The sequence below is a fragment of the Equus asinus genome, chromosome 11 (genome assembly GCF_041296235.1).
Source record: "Equus asinus isolate D_3611 breed Donkey chromosome 11, EquAss-T2T_v2, whole genome shotgun sequence".
In the NCBI taxonomy this organism is placed as follows: domain Eukaryota; kingdom Metazoa; phylum Chordata; class Mammalia; order Perissodactyla; family Equidae; genus Equus; species Equus asinus.
The window spans coordinates 2,443,391-2,463,463 of record NC_091800.1 but is presented as its reverse complement, the minus strand read 5'-3'; the positions used below and the strand labels follow the sequence as shown (position 1 = coordinate 2,463,463).

General features: G+C 46.7%; 1 long non-coding RNA gene across 1 annotated transcript; it reads right to left on the bottom strand.

Annotated features, from left to right (window-relative positions):
- Nucleotides 1-290: 290 nt before the first annotated feature.
- LOC106827636 (uncharacterized) lies at nt 291-14,020 on the bottom strand. The gene is made up of 3 exons (XR_011506795.1): nt 13,852-14,020; nt 3,154-3,291; nt 291-797 (listed from the first exon to the last, which is right to left on the bottom strand). It is a non-coding gene; the product is annotated as an uncharacterized lncRNA (long non-coding RNA).
- Between the last annotated feature and the right edge of the window lie 6,053 nt (nt 14,021-20,073).

Sequence of the window (20,073 nt, the reverse complement as noted above, 5' to 3'; positions counted from 1 at the left end):
GGCTCCTGTGGTACTGGAGGCCCTCAGAGCAGTGCAGGAGGCTGGCCCAGGGTACCGCCTGCCTCTCTGTCCTCCAAGAGATCACCAGAGCCAGCAAGGGGACATGGCCCAGTGATGGAAGATGGGGCTGGAAGCTGCAGCTGCACCTAGGTTCTCATGGTCCCTACCCCAAGCACATCTCACCCCTGAAGCCAGGTGCCCCAAGTGAGGTTTTGGGGGACCACAGCATCCAATGGCCAGTGCCCTGATGAGAGGATTGAGGGATGGACTCAGCGATGGGAACACACGTTGATATTCTCAACCTGTGTTTCTTTATTTTCCCTCACCCCAAAGGATCACAGATAGCAATCAGCACAAGCCGAGGTCCAGGCTCTGAAAGAAACCTGGGTGTTACCAGATAGGAGCATGCCATAACCGAGCTCACATTCCCAGCCAGGGCGGCCCCTGCGACGCCCACGTCTTCCTGCCTGGAGTGCGCAGAGTAACCTGGCCATGTTCTTTGTGGAGAAGGCACTGCCACAGATGGCCGCCGCAGCACCCTGGGTGACTCAGCGTCTCCCCAGGCTGGGCTGGCTCCCTCCTGCACACGTGCTGCCCTCTGCCACCTGGAGGAGCAGGGACAGCTCCCAGTCCAGGCCTTCGATCCTCTGAGCCAGGCAGGCTCTCCTCACCGCCAGGATCAGGGCCCGCTCGCTCTTCAGGGCCCAGGTTCCCATACTCTTTCTGTCTGGGCCGCCTGCCTCTGCTGGGTTAGGTCTGTCTTCCTGCTCTGCATGAGGGAAGATGCTGGGAACCACCTGAAAAGGACACAAAAGGAAAGCGGAGATGTGAGCCCTGAGAGTTCTGAGCTCTCTCTGCCCTGAACCCGCCGTGTGACCTGCCCATGACCTTGTCACCCTGGCAGTCTCTAGGCAACGACACTCATCCCAACTCTTGGGAAGATTACCTCCGGGGACTGACCCCGTGACTGATTAATGAAGACATTGTGTCCCCTGAGTTCATGTTGCCACATTAATGCACAACAACAACTAATTACGTCATTACACAATCGTCGTGTTTAATAGTTTGGAACATTTATTGAATAATTAAATCTTGTGGCATTCTATAGCCCCTCAGCTCATCCTGTTTTTTTCCTTCCTTCATACCAGGGATATTTATATAATGTCTCTTTAAGCATGAAGTTTTCCTGTTACTTTATCCTCACCAAAATCACTATCTTCTGTGCCCCTCAATACATCAGATGATACACCCTGCACCTGGTCACCCCACAGTGGCCCTGGCGTCACAGCTGCCTGTCTGGGGGCGGGGAGCTGCTTCCAGAGGAACTGACCCCACAGCTTAGTGTGCCCTCTGTGGAAGGAGTCTGGATGAAGCTCAGCGAATGTATGATGAACATGTTGAGAAGAGAACACAATGGGAGGCTGGCCTCTGCCTTTGGGTTTCACAGGGAGGACCGACCTTGGGGGTTCAAGGATCATGGGTTTCAGGGACCCTTTATGCCTTAGGAAACACTGTTTCTGCAGCCCCCCGGCTAGGGCATTTGTGCGTCTCATGGCTGTTACATGGCCCCGCCATACCCGGTTTGCATACAAGATAATTTTTCCTGCAGTTCTTTGAGAGTGACAAAGAAAAATGGCAAGTAATAGGATATATTGGAGTATATGAGGAAGCCATTTTGTGTAAACCTAATTCGGCCTCACCTTGTCTTTCCAAAAGGGCCTGACCAAGGCCGTTGAGCATGCATTGTATGTCTGCATTAGATATTCCCTATGGCAAGAGCAAAGGCCCTTGAGATAAAGGTGCAACTTCCCTCCCCCTCCCAACGTTGGCATTTCTTTAAGGATTAAGCATCTTTCCGCTCACCTGTGACCACCCAGCTCAAGACAATAGACTTGCCTCCTGCTACGCCCGCCCTCTGAGAGAGCAGACCCACTACCTGCTGTGTCCATCAAGTGCTGTGCTGACAGGGCAATCTTGTGACTATTGTGGGAGGGACATTTCAATCATATGTGAAACAGCCTGTTTGGGGGTATATAACCACTCTGTATACCTCACTTCTTTGGTGCCCTTTCTTCCTTCGGGAAGAAAGGCCCCAGGCCATGGTCCTCAGATTTCAGCTCAGAATAAACTCACCCAAATTTTCATTTATAGATTGGTTATGGATTATTTTTGTTGACAAGAGCATGGGTGCCTTTATTGTCATTTAGTCTTAAAAGAAAGGTGAGTTGACTAAGAAGAACTGATTTTTCCAGACCTCCCAACATCAAGGCCCAGGCACACAAGATGTTCTCATGGAATTCTCTGAACTCAGGGAGCATCGCAGCTCTCCCCATCACCAGCCCCTCAGGGCCCCACTCCCAGGGTCACTGTGGCAGGTGGCCCAGGTCACTGTGGCAGCTCTCCCTGGTCATGAAGAGGGGATCCTTGGTAACACAGGTGTCCCGGCACAGATGTCTGCTCCAGGAAGCTGGTGAGAGGAGGTGCCCACCCTGCCCTCCACCATCCAGAGTGTTGTCCATTTTGAGCAGCTCAGGGATGCGGGGATGAGGCTGGGACAAGGAAGGCCCTGGGCTTGGGCAAAAGTCAAGGGGGTGCCAAGAACTCAGGTCGAAAGAAATGGTGTTTTAATGCAGTATTTAAAAAATCAAACCGGCAAAACTAAGGCCTGCAAGCTGGCTGCCTGCTTTAGTAAATAACATTTTACTGAGCTCATGAAGACACAACTGAATGGTCACTTCTATCCCTTGTTTATTCCCCTCCAACCTTCCCTATGTCGACACCTTCAGAAGCCTGAGTTAGGACGGGGGACAATCTAGATGAATGATGCATCTCCTGGAAAACTCCTTGTTCCAGAACCATGCGCTACTACTTACGCTGCATCTGAATAGCTATTTTTATTGCTCCCTTTTCATGCCCTTCCTCAATCTTTCCCAACCATTCTTTTACTAATTGAGTGTGTTTCCCTGTCTCTGGATCCATTTGCCAAACCAAACAAGCAAAGCTGGACTTTGGCCGGTGGGCTTTCTGGTCAGAGCTGGTTGTTCTAATCCCAACCCTTCTATGGAAGGGGCTGAGACTCCATGAGCCCCACACCGTGAGCCCCAGCTCTCTGTGGACTCCGCGGGAGCTGAGATGGTGCTCTGCTGGGCTTACCGCAAATGTACTGTGTTTCCTTGGGGGCAGGTGGTCTGGCTGGTGCTCTTCTTTCTGGAGCTCTAGGGCTTGAGCAGTGAGCTGGAAGAACTCTTTATTCAGTTCGTCCAAGATGTCTTCCACCTGCCATATCTTTCTCTAGAAACAAGGGGCATAGAGTCTTCATTACTTTTACTTTTATTCCAATTTCATTAAAAATCCATTGAGCTCCTCTCCCAGACAGTGGGATCAGCATTGGGTAAGAGCTGAAGTCAGGTCTGCTCTGAAGGAGCTCAGAGCCTAAAGACAGGTAAACCCAGACCTACATTCCAGCATAGTAAAGGCTTTGTAGAGGAATGCACAGGGGCTACAGGAACAAAAAGCAGGACATCTAACCCAGGTAGGTGTGGTAAGGGAGAGCTTTCTGGAAGAGAGGACATCTCAACTGATTTTAATGATGAATAGGAATTAGCTGGGTGGACAATGGGAGAAGGGCATGCCAGGTAAGGGGAACAGCATGTATGAAAACACAAAGATATGAAAGAGCATAAGGAACATTTCTTCACCTGTCAGTCAGCCCATCCATCTATCCATCCATCCTCCCATCCATCCATCCATCCATCCACTCACATGAGACAGCACAGGGAACATTTGTCCATCTGTTGGTCCATCTATCCATCTATCCATCCATCCATTTACTCATATGAGAGAGGACAGGGAACATTTCTCCAGCTGTCAGTCCATCCATCCATCCATTCACTCACATGAGAGCGCACAGGGAAAATTCATCCATCTGTCAGTCTGTCCATCCACTCATCCCTCCATCCACTGATAAGTAAGGAAAGATTTATTGAGCACCCAGTATGTGTGAAGCCAATGGTCAGTTCTGGAACTCCATTAGTGAACTTCCATGGGGTTTACAGTCTGTCAAGAGTGGCAGACATAAGATAAGGACTTATGAATGATGAGTGTTACCGGAGGGGATGTTCAGCTTGTTGTGGGAAGTAGACAAATTTCAGTTTGGTGGCAGCATAGAATTTGTTTGGAAAAGTGGAAGGAGATGATGCTGTAGAAATGGAGGTAGGAGCTGGGCTTGGCAGGCCATGAGGGGCCTGGCATGCTAGTCTCAGCTACAGTGGCAGAGACTTTTGTTTGCAATTTGTAATTTTTGGGGGGATGTTTTTAATTTTTAAAATTTTTAAATTTGAGTTCATAATAGTTTACATCACTGTGAAATTTCAGTTGTACATTATTTCTTGTCCGTCACCACTTAAGTGCTCCCCTTTACCTGCTGTGCCCACTCCCCAACCCCCTTCCCCTAGTAAACACTGAACTGTTTTCTTTGTCCATGAGTTTATCTTCCACATACGAGTGAAATCATGTGGTGTTCGTCTTTCTCAGTCTGGCTTATTTCACTTAGCATAATTCCCTCCAGGTCCATCCATGTGTTGCAAATGGGATGATTTTTGTCTTTTTTTATGGCTGAGTAGTGTTCCATTGTATATATAAACCACATCTTCTTCATCCAATCATCAGTTGATGGGCACTTGGATTGCTTCCATGTCTTGGCTATTGTGAATAGGGCTGCAATGAACATAGGGGTGCATATGTTACTTTGGATTGTTGATTTTGAGTTTTTTGGGTAGATACCCAGTAGTGGGATAGCTGGGTCATATGGTATTTCTATTTTTAGTTTTTCGAGGAATCTCCATATTGTTTTCCCTGGTGGCTGCACCAGTTTGCATTCCCACCAGTAGTGTAGGAGGGTTTCCTTTTCTCTACAACCTCTCCAACATTTGTTATTTTTAGTCTTAGTGATTACGGCCATTTTACTGTTAGGTGGTATCTTAGTGTAGTTTTGATTTGTATTTCCCTGATGATTAGTGATGTTGAACATCTTTTCATGTGTTTATTTGCCATCTGTACATCTTCTTTGGAAAAATGTCTATTCATCTCCTCTGCCCAGTTTTTTTTTATCAGGCTGTTTCAGTTTTTGTTGTTCAGATGTGTGAGTTCCTTATATATTATGGAGATTAACCCCTTATCAGATATATGATTTGCAAATGTTTTCTCCCAATTGGTGTGTTGTCTCTTTGTTTTGATCCTAGTTTCTTTTGCCTTGCAGAAGCTCTTTAGTCTGATGAACTCCCACTTGTTTATTTTTTCTTTTGTTTCCCTTGTCTGAGAAGACATGGTATTCAAAAAGATGCTTTTAAGTTCGACGTCAAAGAGTGTTCTACCTATATTATCTTCCAGGAGTTTTATGGTTTCAGGACTTATCTTCAAGTCTTTGAACCATTTTGAGTTTATTTTTGTGTATCGTGTGAGACAATGGTCTACCTTCATTCATTGGCATGTGGCTGTCCAGTTTTCCTGACAGCATTCACTGAAGAGACTGTCTTTTCTCCATTGTATGTTCTTGGCACCTTTGTCGAAGATTAGCTGTCCATAGACGTGCGGGTTTATTTCTGGGCTTTCAGTTCTGTTCCATTGATTTGTGTGTCTGTTTTCGTACCAGTACCATGCTGTTTTGATCATTATGGCTTTGTAGTACATTTTGAAGTCAGGGATTGTGAGGCCTCCAACTTCGTTCTTTTTTTTTTCTTAGCAATTCAGGGTCTTTGGTTGCCCTATATGAATTTTAGGATTCTTTGTTCTATTTCCGTGAAGAATGTCATTGGGATTCTGATTGGGATTGCACTGAATCTGTAGATTACTTTGGGTAGGATGGACATTTTAACTATGTTTATTCTTCCAATCCATGTGCATGGAATCTCTTTCCATCTCTTTATGTCGTTATCTATTTCTTTCAATAACATCTTATAATTTTCATTGTATAAATCCTTCACCTCCTTGGTTATATTTATTCCTAGGTGCTTTATTCTTTTTGTTGCAATTGTAAAGGGAGTTGTAGTCTTGAGTTCTCTTTCCATAAGTTCGTTATTAGAGTGCAGAAATGCAACTGATTTTTGTAAGTTGATTTTGTACCCCACAAATTTACTGTAGTTGTTAATTATTTCTAATAGTTTCTGATGGATTCCTTAGGGTTTTCTACATATAAGATCACGTCATCTGCAAACAGCGAGAGTTTCATTTCTTCACTCCCTATTTGGATTCCTTTTATTCCTTTCTCTTGTCTAATTGCTCTGGCCAAAACCTCCAGCACTCTGTTGAATGAGTGGTGATAGTGGGCATCCTTGTCTTGTTCCTGTTCTCAGAGGGATTGCGTTCAGCTTTTTCCCGTTGAGTATGATGTTGGCTGTGGGTTTGTCATGCCTTTATTATGTTGAGGTAATTTCCTTCTATCCTCATTTTGTTAACAATTTTTTATCATAAATGGCTGTTGTAGCTTGTCAAATGCTTTCTCTCCATCTGTTGAGATGATCATGTGGTTTTTAGTCATCATTTTGTTGATGTGATATATCACATTGATCGATTTGCAGATGTTGAACCATCCCTGTGTCCGTAGAATAAATCCCACTTGATCATGATGTATGATCTTTTTGATGTATTGCTGTATTCAGGCTGCCAATATTTTGTTAAGGATTTTTGCTTCTATGTTCATCAGTGATGTTGGCCTGTAATCTTCCTTTTTTGTGTTGTCCTTGTCAGGCTTTGGTATCAGTGATGTTGGCCTCGTAGAATGTGTTAGGAAGTGTTTCATCTTCCCTGATTTTTTGGAATAGCTTGAGAAGGATAGGTATTAAATCCTCTCTGAAAGTTTGGTAGAATTCCCCAGGGAAGCCATCTGGTCCTGGGCTTTTATTCTTTGGGATGCTTTTGATTACTGTTTCAATCTCTTTACTTGTGATTGGTTGGTCTATTCGCTTTGTCTTTTTCTTCTTGATTCAGCTTTGGGAGGTTGTATGAGTCTATGAATTTATGCATTTCCTCTAGATTCTCCATTTTGTTAACATATAGTTTTTTGTAGTATTTTCTTATAATCCATTATATTTCTGTGGTATCTGTTGTTATTTCTCCTCTTTCACTTCTAATTTTATTTATCTGAGCTTTCTCTCATTTTTTCTTTGTAAGTGTGGCTAAGGGTTTGTCAATTTTATTTACCTTCTCAAAGAAATAGCTCTTTATTTCATCGATCCTTTCTACTGACTTTTTTTGTTTCAATAGCATTTATTTCTGCTCTGATTTTTACTATTTCTCTTCTTCTCTTGAATTTGGGCTTTGTTTGTTCTTCTTTTTCTAATTCACTTAGATGTAGTTTGAGATTGCTTATTTGGGATTTTTCTTGTTTGTTAAAGTGAGCCTATAGTGTGATGAATTTTCCTCTTAATATGGCTTTTGCTGCATCCCATAAGAGTTGGCATGGTATATTTTCATTTGTCTCCAGACATTTTTTGATTTCTCCTTTAATTTCTTCAATTATCCATTGCTTATTCAATAGCATGTTGTTTAGTCTCCACGTCTTTGTCCCTATGTCAGCATTTTCCTTGTAATTGATTTCTATCTTTATAGCATTGTGATCAGAAAAGATGCTTGTTATTATTTCAATCTTCTTAAATTTATTGAGGCTTTCCTTATTTCTCAACATATAGTCTATTCTTGAGAATGTTCTGTGCACACTTGAGAAGAATGTGTATTCTGCTGTTTTTGGGTGGAGTGTCCTATATATGTCTATTAAGTCCAACTGGTCTAGCTCTTCATTTAATTCCACTGTTTCCTTGTTGATTTTCTGTCTGGATGATCTATCCATTGATGTCAGTGTAGTGTTGAGATTCCCTACTATTATTGTGTTATTATTAATATCTTCTTTTAGGTTTGTTAATAGTTGCTTTATGTACTTTGGTGCTCCTGTGTTGGGTACATAGATATTTATGTGTTATTTCTTCTTGATGGAGTGTTCCTTTGATCATTATATACTGCCCCTCTTTGTCTCTCTTTATCTGTCTTATCTTGAAGTCTACTTTGTCTGATATAAGGATGGCAACACCTGCTTTCTTTTGTCATTAGCTTGAAGTATCATCTTCCATCCCTTCACTCTGAGCCTGTGTTTGTCATAGGAGCTGAGATGTGTTTCTTGGAGGCAGCATATTGTTGGGTCTTGTTCTTTAATCCATCTTGCCACTCTGTGTCTTTTTATTGGAGAATTCAATGCATTTACATTTAGGGAGATTATCAATATACGAGGGCTTAGTGCTGTCATGTTATCACTTGTTTTCCGGTTCTCCTGCATTTCCTTTGTTTCTCATCCTGTATTTTGGTCTACCACTCGAGGTTTTTAGTTTTTTATGATGTGTTTCTTTGTTTTCTCCTTATTTACTATTGGTATCCCTGTTCTGCTTTTTTGTTTAGTGGTTACCATGAGGTTTGTATGCAAAATCTTGTGGATAAGATTTTCTTTTCTGAGGGCCTCTTGTTTCCTTAGACTAAACCAATTTAGTCTCTCCCCTCATCCCCTCCTAAGTTGTTTTTCTCACATCTTATTCCATCTTGTGTTATGACTTTGTGGTTAAAACAACAAGATTATCTTTGTTTTTAGTGTTTTCCTTCCCTTTGTCTTTAATGCCATACTTGAGTATTTGCTATCCTGCTCTGATCCTGTCTACCTATTTATCTCCTTACTTTGTGCTTTTTAATCCCTTTCTCCCCCTGCCTTCTTTTTTTCAGGTATGAGGACCTTCTTGAGGATTTCTTGTAGGGGGCGTCTTGTGACTATGAACTCCCTTAGCTTATGTTTCTCTGGGAAAGTTTTTATTTCTCCATCATATCTGAAGGATATTTTTGCTGGATAGAGTATTCTTGGCTGAAAGCTTTTGTCCTTCAAAGATTTGAATATGTCACTCCAGTCTCTCCTAACCTGTATGGTTTCTGCAGAGAAATCTGGTGAAAGCCTGATAGGGGTTCCTTTATAGGTTATTTTCTTCTGCCTTGCTGCTGTTAATATTCTTTGTCATTCACTTTTGCCAGTTTCACTACTATATGCCTTGCCATAGGTCTTTTCACGTTGACATATTTAGGAGATCAGATAACTTCTTCCAAATGGATTTCTGTATCCTTCCCTAGGTTTGGGAAGTTCTCTGCTATCATTTCTTTGAACAAGCTTTCTGTTGCATTCTCCGTCTCGAATACCTATAATTCTTATGTTGCATTTCTTATTCAGTCAGATATTTCTCAGAGACTTTCTTCACTTCTTTTCAGTCTTAGTTCTCTCTCCTCCTCTATCTGGAGCATTTCAACATGTCTATCTTCGATTATGCTGATATGCTCCTCTATGGTGTCTGCTAAAGTGTTCGGAGAATCCATATTTTGTTTTATTTCTTCCATTGTGTCTTTCATCTCTAATATTTCTGATTGATTCTTCTTTATAGTTGCAATCTCTTTTGTGAAGTAGCTGCTGAACTTGTTGATTTGTTTCTCTACATTCTCTTTTAACTCATTGAGTTTTTTGATGACAGCTATTTTAAATCTTTGTCATTTATGTTATACATTTCTGTGTCCTTGGGACTGATTTCTGGGTACTTATCGTTTTCTCTCTGGTCTGGAGATCTAATGTAATGTTTGATATTGCTAGAGGGTGTAGCTCTGTTTTTTGACATCCTGGTTTTTTCGGTAGCAGTTACCACCTATCGCCACTGGGTTGGGGTCAAGATCCACGTATTCTGAGCCCTCTACCTTCAGCCAAGATCCCAGGCTCTGGAGCTGGTGCTGTGTAGGTTGGTGAGGGGTGCCTTCTCCCGCGTGCTCTTGGGATTTTCTTGCTCTGCCCTCACCATCTGCTCTCCTGGGGTGCTGGCTTGATGAGCCTCATGATAGCTTTCACCCCCATAGGGGGCTTCCCTCTAGGCTGCAACAGCCCACCACTGACCCTTGATGTTCCTGTGAACAAATGTCCCCTCCCCCTTTCCTTCCCTCTTGTAGACCTCCCGCGGTCCTGGATTACAGTCTTTAGGGGAGGGAGTGAAGTTTTCTCTTACCCCATTCCACTTCCCCTGAGGGGTCCAGCCTCTCCACCCTCTGTTGTATGACTGCGTGGGTCTCTTAGACATTTTTTGTGTTGTGTCTGCATGTCCTCTGTCAGAGTATGGATGTCCTTTTCATTGTATGTTGGAGGAGAGAGATTACTGGGGCAGCTCACTCCACCATGATGCTGACATCACTCCTGGCAGAGACTTTGTTATTAATAGAACTCAATTTGTTGGGAGTGTCTTGTGCCCAACTGAACAACTGCTTATCTCAGAATCTCTTATATATAGAGATTACCATATGACTAAGTTTTGGCCAATGAGATGTAAAAGAAAGTTGTTGCAGGGGTGGATTCTGGAAATCCTCTTTAAAAAGAGAGCTCATTTAGTTGGCCTGTGTGCCCTTTTATGTTTTGGCCCTTCCAGCAGCCATCTTGTGACCACAAGTGACCATCAAGATGAAAGTCATGTGCTAAGGGTCATGAAGCAGAAAGATAGAAGCAAGGATCCAAGAGTTCATAGGACATTGTGGATGCTGATGGGTTTGCTTTTGAACATATTAAATTGAGCTATCTGTGGGGCATCCCATGAGTTAATACAACGTCTGATAGCAGGGTGAACTCAGCTGTCACAGAAAGCCTACCCTTTGCTCCATACATGAAATGCCAGACAAAATACAAATACAAATTCACAGGGTCTGGCCTAGTGGCACAGTGGTTAAGTTTGCATGCTGCTTTGGCAACTTGGGGTTTGCCTGTTCAGATCCTGGACACAGACCTACACACTACTTATCAAGCCATGCTGTGGCAGGCATCCCACATATAAAGTAGAGGAGGATGGGCACAGATGTTAGCTCAGGGCCAGTCTTCCTCAAATAAAATAAATAAATGAATGAATAAATAAATAAGTAAATAAAAATACAAATGCAGGACCACATTTGAATGGGAGTGAGGAGATGAAGAGACAAGTCAGAGGTAGGAGGGAGTTGAAGGCATGTGGCATGTGGGTATTCCTCCTTAGAGGCTGAGGCGTTAACTCCTCCCTTTGTCAGGCCTTGAGGCCACAAGGTCATTTATGGTAGGAACTGGTCCAGCACTGCCTGCTTAAAGTCTGGACCCAAAAAGTGGCTGTCCCTTCTCTTAACTGGAATAAAAAACCTGCATCTGGCTGTGCACATAGCCCCGTGGCTGAGCAGGCTTCTTGTTCAGGCCTGAGGTTGGAACAGAACTGATGTGAGAAATTGGAACCATGGGGCTGTGCAGCACCCTGCAGGAGGCCAGAACTCTCTACCCAGGTGGGAGATGTGGAAACTAATCTACAAACAGGACAGAAAGCAGGGAACCCCATAGCATGCGAGTAGAGACAACCACAATTGCTCCACAGGGAGGCCCGCACAGAGGACAGTCCCACTGAAGGTGAAAACACAAAACATGGAAGGAAACCCAATGGTGAGAGAGCCAGTAGACACAATGAAAATACACCAAAGAAACTAGAGATAACTGTGAGATCTAAGCATGATTGGCATATAAACATGTTTAAAGTGTGAAGAAAGACAAAAGAAGGAATAGAGTCCATAAGGCAAGAACAAGAACATTATGGAAACAAAGAGAAATCTAGAAATGAAAAAATGTCAAGAGCATAACAATGTGATTGAAGGAACAAGTGCTCTTCTCATAGAAAGAGTTCCTCAGTCCGTGCCCACCCAGCCGCACGCGGGAGCCGCGCCAGCGAGAGCCGGAGGACGTGCTGCACCTTTAGAAGCAGGGTCACTTGTAAGTGAGTGAGCCAAACAGGGATTTCTGAGGCTGCTCTGTTGACAAAAAACTATGTTTCATAGGTTTACTTCCCATTTCTCTTCCCTTTCACACAGATCTGCCCTAGTATCTTTTGATTAAAAAGACAATGAAAAACAAAAATATGCCGGAACAAAAAGTCTCCCAAGTTTCGTTTTTCTAATTTGAAAGGCAACCCTTGTTCAATATGGAATATTAGTAAATATAATATGTAAGCATCTGAATGAGTGCATTAATGGCATCCTAATCCACTGAGGTAGGCTGTGCTGAGGGCCCTGATCTTTGCCCCTCTCTGTGCCCTCCCACTGGGGGCACATTTTTCTCACCCCTTGATGCTGGGTTCCAGCTTCTGACTTGCTCTGGCCATTAGAATACGCAGAAGTCACTGTGCCAGGCCTGAGCCTGGGCCTCAAAGCCTTTTGGGATTCTGCCACCGCCATGAGAAGGATGTGTCCAGACTAGCCCACTACAGCGCCCCAGGCAAGCCCAGCTTAGAGCTGGGGCCCTGCCAAACGCACACACCCTGAGATCTGGAACTGGAGCTGTCGGGCGAGCTGGACCGATCAGCTGAGGCTGACACTTACTCTTGTGGACTGCTGAGGTTTTGCCTGGTTGGTCCTGCCGCACAGGCTAACCCATCTGCCAGTCCTCGCTCTCACACTGCAGTCTTTCTCCCTGCCTTGGCTGGGCTCGCTCTGCCTCCAGGGCCCTCTCTTTCTCTGCTGTTCTTTTCTCTCCTTTTAAGATACGCAGATACATATGAAACTCTGCCATATATGCAATTCTCTGTCCTCATCTTTTACTTTAAAGACATTAAAACTTCTCTATACCATCATTTTTAGTAGAAGCATTAATATTTCATGATAGGTCTCTACCATAATTCAGATAACTCTTATATTATTGGAAGTTTAGGTCAGCTCCATTTATTTTTATATTACAAAAAATTGCAATTAATATGTTTCTTCATGTTTGCTTGCATTTAAAAATTATTTCCCTGGGGCTGGCCCCGTGGCCGAGTGGTTAAGTTTGCGTGCTCCGCTTCAGCAGCCCAGGGTTTCACGAGTTCAGATCCTGGGTGCAGACATGGCCCTGCTCATGAGGCCATGCTGCGGTGGCGTCCCAAATAGCACAGCCAGAAGGACCTACAACTAGAATATACAACTATGTACTGAGGGGGCTTTGGGAAGAAGAAGAAAAAAAAGAAAAAATTGGCAACAGATGTTAGCTCAGATGACAATCTTTAAGAAAAAAAAAAATTATTTCCCTTAGAGAGCTTCTTAGACCTGGAGATACTGAGTCAAACGGAAGGAATATTTTAGAGGCTTTTGATACAAATTGCCAGATTGCTTTCCAGAAAGGTTTTAACTTTTTGCCCTTCAACTAGCTGCATGGGGGGATGTCCATCTCTTTAATCCTCACAAGCACTGAGGACTTTGTGAAACATTTTAGGTAGATTAAAAAAGGCATCTAGTGTAGTGAACGTTTTTCAGATTCTGTGAACATTTTTCTTATAATTTTACTTCTTTGTATTTCCTTTTCGTGGGACCATTGACATATTTTTCTAATAGAGTAAAAGTATCTATTAATGGTCAATTTTTGACCTAGAGAATCCTGTTTTACATTATTATGTGATCACATCTATTGTTGCTGTCCTTTGGGATTTTTCCCATTGTTGTGAAAATTCTTTTAAACCTGCACAGGCTCCACGCCAGCCCTTGTGAGTATTCTAACAGTCAATGAACACCTGTTGATGGAACGAGTGATTTCTTGACCAGTGGTCTCCAATCCTAATTTTTTTCTCCACAAAATCTCTTCCCAGTCACTTTTCTCAATGTTATACTTGCTTTCTGTCTCCCAGAGTGGCCTACGGTGTGTAGGTAACAAGCAGGTAGGAGATGGGACAGCTGGACTGCGCCAAACCCATGTGGGGTGAGGGGCTGGAGGACGCGGTGGGCCAGGCGCCCCCTGATGTGGAGAGGACTTGGGTCACAGAGCTGGGCTCCTACCTGCAGCTCAGGAAAGGCTCCGTGCCTGTGTCCGGAAACTGGGCTCTCAGTGTCCCCTCCTTTGGCATCACCCTGACGGAGCCATCCAGGTCCTGGGGTCTTCTGGGGGCTGGAATAAGAGGAGGAGAGGCACCCTTTTGGGCCTCTGCTGCCCACTCGTACATCTCCCCTACCAGAATAAAAAAGACATTGGCCACTTTTAACTCCTCCCCGAGATGTCTGAGATTAGAGAAGGACGAGATGTTAAAGTGAAGGAGAAACTGAGAAACCTTTAGGTTCCTTGAAGCTAGACTAATGCACCCCCACAGGCTTCACTGCCTCACAGGTGAGTGATCGCTCGGTGACAGGTATGCCACCCCAAAATATGCCAACTTGGCATAAGGAGCATTTTGAGCTGAAGGCACTTGAGAAGCAGCAGATACAAGAGAGGTGTCTGCCCTCCCCTCTTTGCCTAAGAGCAGGACGAACATTTTAAAGGTGTCCCCCTCCCCTCTCTACCAGGAAGGACACAAGCTGGTCACCAGAGTCAACTCTAGATCCTTTCAGCGCAGAGACGGCATCAGAAGAACCTACACAAAACCCTGCTAAACCAGCCCACACCTGCCACGCGTCCCTCTCATGTTTACCTTCTCACAGTTTGCCACCCTGGACATTCAAAGTCCTTTTCTTTGTCTTCACTTTTCTGCAGAGTTATGGTTCTTTGGTCAAGCGGCTACTTGAGCCCCAGTTCCAACCACCCCTCTGAGCCGCTCATCCCAGGGCTCCATGTGTCTGGGCCACGCACATGCCACTGCACTGCGGTTTGTCTTTCTCCTGTTGATCTGCCTTTTGTCAGTCTAATTTACAGGGACCCAGGCGGAGAATCTGAGGTGGGTAGAGGGGAAGGATTTTCTCCCCTTCCCTACATCAGGCTGGCTTTGCCCTGCTGAAGGCTGCGGCCGTCAGGGCCTCTCCACATGGTGCCCCTTCTGTGCTCCAGTCACTGCTCTCTGTCTTTCAGGCTTAGGGAATTGTGAGGTCACCCTAGGGAACTGCACTGACCTGCGTGGTTACATGTATCTGCCCACACCTTTATACATCGCCCCGTATTACACTGTCATCAAATTTTTCATCTAGAAGCTGCCAGCAGCTTCATGCTGGGACCCTGGCCAACACATTGCTGTACTCTCCAGAGACACCTTGGGCAACTCAGTTCTACGTCTTAATCTTAGTGTCCACACCTTGAAATGAGAGGGCTGCACTGTCTGCAGGGAGACTTTGGGCCTCTGGAACGGTCTCAGTCCATGAGCCAGAACTGGGCTGTGTCACCTCCACGTCCCCGTCAGCACCACCCCTCCAGGAACACCCTTTCCCCACACCGCTGGCCCTTGGGGCCCCAACCTTGCTGTACAGCTTGTCTTAAACGGTACAACTATCACAAAGCCTTTCTTGATCCTTGCAGACTTCTTTAAACCTCCAGAACCTTTTACTAGAATTATTTGTTCTTCCTGACGCCTCCAGCCCTGCGTCAGAGACAGCGATAAACATCTGCTGAGTGACAGTATCCTCACGCTGTAGCTCGTGGAGCTGGTGGGAAAGGGTTTGCTCAAGATCCACGGTGTTCAGGGCAGAACCAGTCTGGAGTCCAGGTCTCAGGATCCTGAACTTGCCTTTCCTTTTCTGACCCTTCTTTCTGGAGTCCCTGATCCTCCAGGGCCCTCAGGCCCTGGGACTTCAGCAGGAGAGTCTAGATTTCTCTCCCCTGGCCTGCAGGAGACTTTAATTATTTGTATAAGCTTCCTAGGCGCCTTCAAAAAGAAAATCAATAGAGATGTTTCTGGGAGAAAGGGGTGTCCGAGGCTTTGGTTAAGGGATTAGAGGGGAGGTCAGCGCAAAGAAGCAGTGAGGGTGGGCTCTGAGAGCCAGACCTCCTGGGCTGGAACCCCCGCTCCGTCCTTAATTTCACCCCTGAGCCCGTTTCTCATCTTTTCAATGCAGTTAGCAATGGCGGTGTCTACTTCATGGGGCGGTTGTGAGAGTTAAAATAGAAAGCAGATAGAGTGCTCATCTTAGCAGCAGTAAATACAGCCGGCAGCCGTTGTTGGCAGCCACTGTTACCTCATCGTTGTTAAAAGAAGATGCAGGGGAGAGCAGACTGTGCATCTAAACACATGGATAGAGATGCAGCCAACACAAGCACACAAGCCACCACTAGCCTCGGGGTCAGCTCGGAGGAAGAACAGAGCCCACACAGCTTCCCCAGGAGAGATGTGCACCAGAGGAGGGAGTGGGACAAGGAGGGGTGGGTCAGCCAGAGTGAATGTGGTCTCACTCCCATGATGGGAACAACCTGAATAAATGACCTGAGTTCTGACAAATCACTCACGTCAGCGAACCCCTTGGCAGACAAAGCGCTGGTTACCGTGGGCAGGGAGCCCCGGACACTTGTCACTGGATTTGAGCGGGTTAAGGCTTTAAATCAGTTTCTGGTTATGAATGAAACTAAGATTCTCGGCGCCAGGGAGCTAAGGGCCACCCCTAAGAACACGGCTGCGGGGGCCTTGGTGCCACTGCCAGCCCCCACCTTGCACTTTGATGCTCCTCATCCGAGGGCTGAGGCCGGGACTTCAGGAGTGTGTCACTCACCAGTTGAGGGTCTTGTTGACAGGAGGGAAGAGGCTGTTCACCCCCCTGAGCGGAGGCCTAGGAAGAATGGACAGTCCTGTAAGTTTTCTTCGGCTCTGGGCCCAGAAGAGCACAGTGATGAACGAGGGCAGCGCTGCTCACCAACACAGCCACGTGCGCTGATCTGAGCTTGCGATTGCATGTCTCAGTGTGGCCCGGCTACAGACGGCCTGGCACTCCTGGGGGCCCCAAGTGCCCGCTGAGGGCTTGTGGTCTCCCTTTTTACTGCCTCTAGGCCCCTCGAGGACACGTGCCACCACAGATGCTGCCCTATTGCGCTGTGAGTGCACCGTGTGGGGACTCCTTGACAGAGGCCCTCTGCACCCCCCTTCCCTGTGACACTCTGTGCTTCCCTCCCGGGCTCTGTGTGAGCGGCCAGATCAGCTAGCAGGCTGGGGAGATTGTCTCCGACAACCGTCTCAGAGGAGATCCAGAGCCGAAGCCAGGGGTGAACCTATGAGCACAGGTCGCGCACCTGGGTTTCTGGCCAGAGTGCAGGGCCACCTGAGGGTGTGAGGCCCGAGTGAATGTGCGTGTGTGGTGTAATGTGTGTGTGTGTATGTCATGTGTGAGTGTGTGATGTCTGTGCACATGTGAATGTGTGTAGTCTGTAAGAGTGGGAACGTGTGCATGTGTGTGGTCATGTACCTGTGTGTGAGTGCATGTGTTTGCACATGTGGAGTGTGACTATATGGCCTGAGTGTGTGGTGCATTGCATGTGTGAATGTAATTGTGCATGTGTGTGGTTGTGTGTGGTGTGCACATGCATGTGAGTGTGTGTGCGTGTGCACGCTTGTGTGTGTCTACTGAATCTCCATGGGGTCAGGCTGACAGGGGAGCTGTTCTGTACACACAGGCCCTTGGGGATCTGTCACCTTTCTGCTGGCCCTGGCTGGTTGCCCACGTGCGTGAGAAAGTGCAGATGCCAGGGCTGCAATCATTCTGTCGAGCTTCGACTGAAAGCCCAGTGGAGACATGCTGGGGGTGCCGCCTGGGGGAGGACAAGGAGAAGGACCTCAGACACATCATCTTGTCTGACCACAGATGCCCCGCCTAACACTGACTTCACTCGTCCCTGTTTTCGGAGGCTCGTGTGTGGTTGTGTGTGCCTCTCGCCTCTTTATTTTATGTTTCTCTCTCATCCCAGACCCCACTTCCATCACTCTCTTTCCTTCAGGCAGTCGCTCCAGTGTGCTACGTGTATGTGGAATGAACCATGACGAACCCTTCATGGTGTTCTGTGTATGAGTGGTTCCATTTTTATACAGGGTCTCTTCCCTTCCTACACATCTCACTCTGTTTCTTAGTTTTTTTAAGCACAGACATGTTTACAGATCTACCCATCTTTTATTTATGCTTCTAATCTGCTACCTGTGACTGCTCTATGCTTCTAAGTGCTGTGTTCTGCTTGCATGTCTCCCAGGCCACCCACGACACCCCGGCCTGGGCTGCGCCGTGGCTCTGCACGGGCTCCCCTGGCTGCGCAGTGACACTTCCTGGAAGACCCACCCGGAGAGAGTTTTCTGGGTTGTAGGATAATTTCGCCAAAGTGTTGATTAACTGCTTTTTTCTTTTTAATTTGCCAAAACTTCATCACATAACTTTTTTGGAAAAAAGTGCCCCCCACCAAGAAAAAGTTGCAATCGTTGGCTTCAGTTAGCAGTAGCTGGGAATGGAGTAGGCTTCACTCAGCCCTCCACACCCAGCTCCCTCTGCGCCCATGGAGAGGGTCTTCAGGACACAGAGGTTTACAGCTTAGTCTCAGGTGAATTTCCGAGGAAAGCAGCTTTCTTTGTCCTTCTCTTACTCATGATCACTTGGCCACATGTCCCAGCCTAGAAGTGTATGGCTGAGAAATTTAGGAAGGGGGAATGGTTTGGAGAGAAGATCAAGGAAGGCTCTTGGCATCATGGCTTGGTCTCCAGGGTTCTGCAGGCCACACACAAACATGCACACCACACACACATACCACATACATGCACACATAGGCACGCACACACCACACTCACACACCACATACATGCACATTCATCACACACACACAAACCAGGGAGGGTCTCTGGCACCTGTCTGACCTGTTCCCTGACTCTTCATCCCTGGGGCTGGGTTCTGGAAGGCTGATGAGGACAGATGGCCCCCTTATTCCAGGACTGCGCTCATGCAAAAAGTGACACAAGTGCCTGGACCTCAGCCCCAAACACCCCTTTGTGGAGAGTGATCTACACTGAGGAACAAGGGATGAGACCCCAGGCCGGGCTGGCCAGCCCGCCTCCCCAAAAGGGCCAGGGAGCTGTGTGGGAAGGACTGTGCCCGGGCTCCGGGAACTGGAGCCTGGTGGTGAGTGACGGGCCCTCGGGCTAGTGAGCTGAGTTCCTTTATGCCCTTTAGCTAGGGGCATAGGGGCGCGTCAGGGATGGAGCAGAGATCAGGACTGGCTCTGTCACTCTCTGTGTGACTTTTGGGGGGAACTTTAGCCTCATTAGGCCATAGTTCCCTCCTTTATAAAATGGAGATGATGACAATATCACTCAGAGGTTTCCTGTGACAACTGAGTGGGTTAAATGAGGTAATGGTTGCCCAGAGTTTACAACAGCGCGGGGCTGCAGAAGACAGCGCCCTCCGAATCTGTGGTCTCAGAGCCCCCAAGAGCCCCAGGGCGCTGTGCACAGAACCGAGGGGCAGGCTCTCCTACTATTAGCCTTCCTCCCAGACAGTGGCTTCCAAACTTCTGAACCAAACCCACTAAGACTTCATCGCTCCTACCCTCCTGTGTGTGTGTGTAAACAGCAAGGAGAGCTGTGGGAAGCAAGACTAGCTTTTATACATGTGTTACTTCCGATAGTTTCAATTTTATTCCTTTCTAGTTTTTTTTTTTAATGCTAGTTGCAACCCACTGGTTTCTAAGAAGCCAACAATCTGCTGTCTGACAAGCTGCTCCAGGAGACGGAAGATCAGCTGTTTTTATGCTGAGGAGTAGATTCAAACATGGATGACCTGCGGCAACGACCTTGGATTTTCCTGCCTTGAGGTTAGGCCTTCACACATCACGCTATGGGGCTGGGGAGTCCTTGCTGAGCCCACGGCTGTTTGTTCCTAGAAGGGAACAGCCTCCTCCAGCGCCCACAGATCCTGGCCAGGGAGGCACGAACACTCCCCCTGTCTCAGAGCACAGGAGGGGCTTGCAGAGTCTCCGGCAGTGTGCAGCCACTGCCAGCGAGAGCTGAGGGTGGGACTGGCTGGTCAGAGTTGCTGGGTGAGGGGACCACAGAGCCCTAAGTTCTGGACTTCCCTGCCTGTGGGGACTATGACAAGGCCTTGCACACAGCAGCTGCGGACGCCCTTCCCTCCCCAGGCTGGCCCCTGCTGGGCACTCACAGGGTGGGAGAGGGGCCAGAAGCAAAGTGGGGTGACGGACTCAGACCACTTACAACATGAAGGCAGGGTCACCCTCAATGGCAGTCGGAGCTGTGCTTTGTTCAGTGGCCCAAACATGTGGACATGAGGGCCATTTAGGGGTAGCTGGGGGACTGTACACCCACAGCTGTCGTCTGCCAGAAC